The following is a 6,000-nucleotide window of genomic DNA, read 5'->3' as shown; positions in this document are numbered from 1 at the left end:
GTTTTTGAATAGTAATGAGTTCCCAGAATGTGACGAGGTGAAAATAGTGCCTAAGAAAAGAAAGGGGTTAAAACATTCACATCATAAATAATTGTTATTGATCTCAACAACAGAGAAAAAGAAAGCATATCACAAAGCATATTAATCAAACATACAAACAGTAAACTTCAAAGAAAGAGCATAGCGAATTTTCGTCCCTGACATGCAACAATGTATTAATGACAGGGCCATTGGAATTTAATCTATGAAATAGCTGATTAATCCGGATATAGGAGAGTTCATTTGCTAGAACGCCCCCACCTCTCTCTCTCTCTCTCTCTCTCTCTCTCTCTCTCTCTTTTACTGTCTAAAATGTGTTTTGTTTCAAGATTACCAGATAGAGGTTATCTAGAACGTTATATTATATGACCGCGTGACTGATCTACTGAAACCAGGCACAAAATAGCGAACTGCTTGTTATAAACAATATACTTCCTTGTTGCATTATACACGGGAATTGTATGTAAATTATCTCCGTATACCTGATAAGACTCCACAAGGTTTTCTTGGAAGGGTATTAAGTAAATATCATACCTGGTGGTCTGTTTTAACATCAGCCGTGATCAGTCTTGGGTGGCACAGGACTTGCGCTGTTCTAACACAAAGGTAGTATTTTCTTGTGAATTTGTAATGGTCTGTCTCTTTATCTCTTGATCACCTTGAAAATGCAGTTTCTAGGTTTACAAACAAAACAAGTTTTCATTTTAACGGGTTTATCTATTATTGTTATAGTTTTGAAGCGTCGTCTGTACGGTCATAAGAAATACGGAATTGTATGGTTAGGTAATTCAAAATCCCTACTTATTCAAAGGGTTAATAGCACTTAGGTGAAACAATCCATGTAGTAGTGAAGGGTATGCGGTTACTGAACCAGTCAACCCAAATTAAACCAGGATATCTCTTTATGAAAATGTTTTAAAAGTACGTTTCTGGACCAATTTGGGTTTGATTACTGTGGTATACATTGATACATTGCTTCTGTCTTATAAATTGATATGAAGAACTACTCATATTTTAAAACATAAGAAACACAATACACCATCGTTTTGCATATAGCTAACAATTGGTGGATAGCACTATTTCATAGGAACACGTATCCATCTCAAACGAAAACAAAATTCAAGATCTATATTATTGTTGTCTTCTTTCTAAGTTTTAAAATTCCATCGAGAAATAAAAGGCTCCTAGGAGACTGCGCAATTAAAGAGCTAATTGAAAATTACTATGTTATTGTATAAGTAAATGCCGTGTTGTCTGGTAATGATATCCAGATGTGTAGTTGCATTAGATTTCTATTTCTGCCAGGACCAACATAAAATCTATTTTCATGAATGTCACCTATGAATGCCAAATTAATTGTCTGTGGTTGCAGCAAAAGTATTATAAAATAAATTATTACTTTACTCTGTAATCGGATCTATAAGGTTATCCAGTAAAATTGTTTATATTATAACGCAATGGCACATAAAGCGCAAAAAATCATTTTATTGTAGACTCTGATCTGACCTATTGGCAAGATTGTACAATTGCTATAGATTCTAATGTAGCTGCACACAGTACATATTTGCGTTTGGTATAAATGTTCTATCTCTACTTTTACAAAATATATTACATTGAGTAGTTAAGAAGCACAAATTATGATGTAATATAGTTACATTGTCTTGCTATAATGTGAGTGCGTACAGTATATTACTACAGCGATGCATACGTGTTGTTTTGCCCATTTGCACAGCTACATTAGAATCTATAGTAATTTTACAATCTTGCCAAAGGTACAGTTAAATCGTATATTGAGACGAAACAGTTCAATTTAGTCAGAGAAACACGATTTTTTTTTTTTTTTTTTAAAGGTGGCTGATAAAAAGCGATGACAGATTTTATTAAACTTTTCAGTGGCATGAACTTATGTATTTTAATCTGAACCCCTATTTGACAGTTGCTACTTAGGAATCTGCTACAACAGAAAGAAATGCTACGAAACAATTCCTTTAGCCAATTACGATATATAGCTACACTTATTACCTTTCAGTTGTTTGACGTGGTGTACACGGGCTGGAGCCGAAACCTTTATATAAAAAACCGCTTTAATCGGTACCGTCGACAGTGTGCCGGTCACGAGATTCGAACTCTGATCCCCAATATGAGAATCAACCGCGCCAAGTTCCAATTTTATAAATATACGTTTCAGAAAGTATTATAAAGTTACCTATGCTGCAGTACTGAGCAAAATTACAGCGTTAATTTTATTTTATATTTTCCAAAACTGTATAAAAAATGATATGTGTGTATATACACATATTTTTTGGATTGACAAAGTCAGGTTTGAAAATTATATATCCATGTGTAATAGATCTAAAAAGAACTTTGTTGTATTTATATGTACCGCGTGATTTATTTTGCAAGTTAGAGACCATAATTATCCATCCATTAATTTGACCTTTAAAACATTGTAGTTAGTTCACTGACATTAATTATCATAAAGATGGTTAATCAATTAACAAGACAAAATAAATTGCGATCTACGGACAATACTTATACCACAAAATTATTTCCCTTGCTTCATAAGGAAAAAGAGTAGTAGTATTTGAATGGGGATTTACACCGTTGGTCTCAGAGTAACAAGATATATGTTGTATCATAATTTACTGAATGATAACAAAAAATAAGTAGTTATTAAATATAATTGAGGTAACTACTTAATTACTCTATCGAAAATAGCTTAGCTTTACAGTGATCTCTCTCAAAAATAATGGAAAATCATTTTTGGTTATATTTCTTAGAGAGAGCAGATTTATATATTTTATCCGCATCACGTTGTACCGAATTCGCTACAATATCGAACTATTTGGCTGCTGCATTCATTGATTGAAATATTATTTCTTCGTCAGTCGCTGTATTTTTAGATTTAACCGATCTTGCAACTTTTTAATATTTGCCAGTGTTACCGAATTTACGGTTGTGGCTTTGTATAACAGCTCAAAAATTGGATAAAGAGTTATTTCGGGGATCTGATTCAACATTATCGATCACAAGACCGTCTTCGAGTACTATTTTTCATGTCCAGTAGTAAATCTTAGATAACCATTATTAGTGACATCGCCGACTGGTTCTTTTAGTCGACAGTGTCTGATTACACCATCACAAATGCGTCATAATTCGTTATAATAGAATGCTTTACAAAATCTTGTGTTGGGGTATTATCAATGTTTTAGCTCATGTATATACAATATCATTTAATTATTTTTTTGGTCCAAATCATTACTCTGAAAAACTAATCAGATAGTCTTCTACGCTTTTTATTACCCTGTCACTGTCATTATATTTTGTATCATAGTATCGTTACAGTTCTCTGTATATTTTACCACCACATTGCACACACAACTGCGTTGTTTCTCTCACTCCGACACCAAATCGTAAACACGGTTTTGGTCCTAAACTTCCATTACGAACGCTTTGCACATGATGTCCGCAGAATACGCTTAGGCAGGTTTTGTTACAAGGAGTCAAAGAACCTATCATTAACCACTTGCATTTGTCGTTTGTTGGAATATATATATATATATATATATATATATATATATATATATATATAGAGAGAGAGAGAGAGAGAGAGAGAGAGAGAGAGAGAGAGAGATAGTATTTCAATTTAAATATTTGTTTTAATTATAAATGGATGAATTAGAGAGATTATCTACGATTAATGCTTCTGATTATAAATTTATTCTTGACGGAATATTCCCTGACTTACCGGTGCGAGGTTTGGTTGATTCGGAGAATAAAAGTTTGATTAATAAAATTCATGTAGCTAAGAAGAATTTCGCAAAGATGGCGCGTCTCATGTATGGTCAACATTCAAAATCATACTCAGTGACAAAAGTGTCTATGCTACGATGAACGACAAACGAGAGGCAATGATCACTAATTATCTAGACAATCGAAAATATCTTTTTTTTAAAGTAAAATTTGTTGTATTAACAGAAACAGACAATTGGATTATCCGTGACAAATATGACCCTGTCGTTCATAATAAAAAAATTGCCATACCGAGTAAAAATTCCAAACCATTAATGTTGACTTGTATCGAGAAACCATATTTTGAAAGAGCGTATCCTATAACATCAGTTTTTTAATGACATTTATCCGATAAATGATAAACTCAGCGTTAATAATCTAAAAGCAACAAAATTTTCACAAATAAATTGTGTAGCCGAACGAGTAACGGAACATTTTACCATCTCGACTCGTGGAAACGGTCTAACAGATAAAACACGTAAAATAATAAACGAGTTGGGAGAAATAGTTAAAAATTACCGGAGCGTCTGTCAAAGATGTCGCTGAGCTAGGGAAGAAACTAAAATTATCAATAATATTAAAACGATAACCGGAGATAGATTTCATACGGATCAAAGTATAAATCAAAAGGAGCTTCGATCGAAATTATTGATCATAATGCGCATGCGTGGACAAATGCACTACAATATTTCCACGGAATCGAACTGTTAAATTTTAACACGGTGATATGTTTGATTTTATGAATGAAGTGAGTAAATTCGATCCTGTATCCGTGTGGTTGTATCAAATGTCCCATGATGAAATTATGATCAATTTGGAAGACAAAATGGCGTTATTTATCGCACATACTCTCTCCACGAAGAAATGAAAAGTCTTGCGTTAAAGTATACCGAACATGCTGAACAATTGATTGGCAATTGTTTTACTGTTTCGTCAGTTGTCGCTCATGTGATATCTTTGTTGATAACGGCTCTGCTTCCTTGAATATACTTGCAACGTCAACGACAGTTAGCGCGTATTTACATGTTGATCGACGTCTCCCAATTTTAAAAGTAACGTGTGGTAAAAATAATATATCCGCTTGATGAACTTTATTTGGCACGCTGACATCAAAATGTGGATACTCGATTCGTTTAGGCGGTGGGTGATAAATGTGCCATATTGCCTGTCGTGCTAACCATTTTACAGCAGCAACACGTGTAACATTTGCTGCCTCAGCGAGTTTACCCCTCCAGTGTCATCTTGGGCTTTAATAATTCGATTCCATCATTTTAATAATTAGCTGATTTATTATCAGCTGCTAATGCTAGCTTACGTTTCATCGCAGATCTCACCAACCAATTAGCTAATGATTTTTTGAAAGATTTATTTTGATGGAATTTAGCGCATGAATTAATTTTGCATCTGTAATATGTATATCTTGTAGGTTTTTACTTTTATAAGCTACATCATGAGAATGACACGCTCGATCAATCGCGTTTACTGGATACTCTCTGGGTTTTGGCTGATCTTGATTTTCAAGCCTGGAATCAAGTCTAGTACCAGGACCACAATAATTATATCCTGGGATACTTTCTTCTCCTGGGTATTTTCCCCATGGAGTTCCTGGTAACTTTGTTAAAGAAAGCGGCATTATCACCTTCTTTTATTTTTTAACTCTGCCTGTTGATTTACCCGTTGGTTTGTTAGTGGAAATAAACTTAATTGTTTTTGTACCACATCGTTCACACTTGCCCGTAAGTGCTTGTCGTTTGTTTGTCGTAGCTATAGTTGTTAATTCACTTGTGATGGTACGCGCCCTGCATTTTACACACTAAAGATTAATATTCATTTATCTTTTGTGTAATATGGATGTAATTGATTTTTCGGCAACAACAAAACGAGAACCGGTTAAACATCATCCAGCGCTACCAATTCTGCCCGAATGATTATAATAGGTCAATCTGGAACGGGTAAGACAGAACTGTTACTTAATCTGATAACGATGTGGTTGAAATGGGATAAACTGTATTTAGTTGCACCATCTGTAGATGACCAGCGATGTTATGAAGTGCTTAAAGATTTTAACGAAAATGTAAAATTGTTAAATGAAGACGTTATTGAATTTATTACTGATATCAGTGAAGCGCCTTCTGTAGACGACCTCGATGGGTTTATTAACAATTTAGT

The 6,000-nt window shown here is 33.9% G+C and overlaps 1 protein-coding gene across 1 annotated transcript in view; it reads left to right on the top strand.

Annotated features, from left to right (window-relative positions):
- Positions 1-604: 604 nt before the first annotated feature.
- The window catches only part of LOC149798049 (tripartite motif-containing protein 6-like), a 75,814-nt gene continuing 70,418 nt past the window's right edge, over positions 605-6,000 (top strand). Inside the window, exon 1 of the mRNA XM_089963138.1 lies at positions 605-645. The gene's annotated coding sequence lies outside the window, so the exon portion shown is untranslated. The remainder of the gene's footprint in view (positions 646-6,000) is intronic.

This window comes from Sinohyriopsis cumingii, chromosome 6 (genome assembly GCF_028554795.1).
Source record: "Sinohyriopsis cumingii isolate HCF-2022 chromosome 6, ASM2855479v2, whole genome shotgun sequence".
Taxonomy (NCBI): Eukaryota; Metazoa; Mollusca; class Bivalvia; order Unionida; family Unionidae; genus Sinohyriopsis; species Sinohyriopsis cumingii.
Note: the sequence above shows the minus strand (reverse complement) of the source record. Positions and strands in the feature narration are given on the sequence as shown.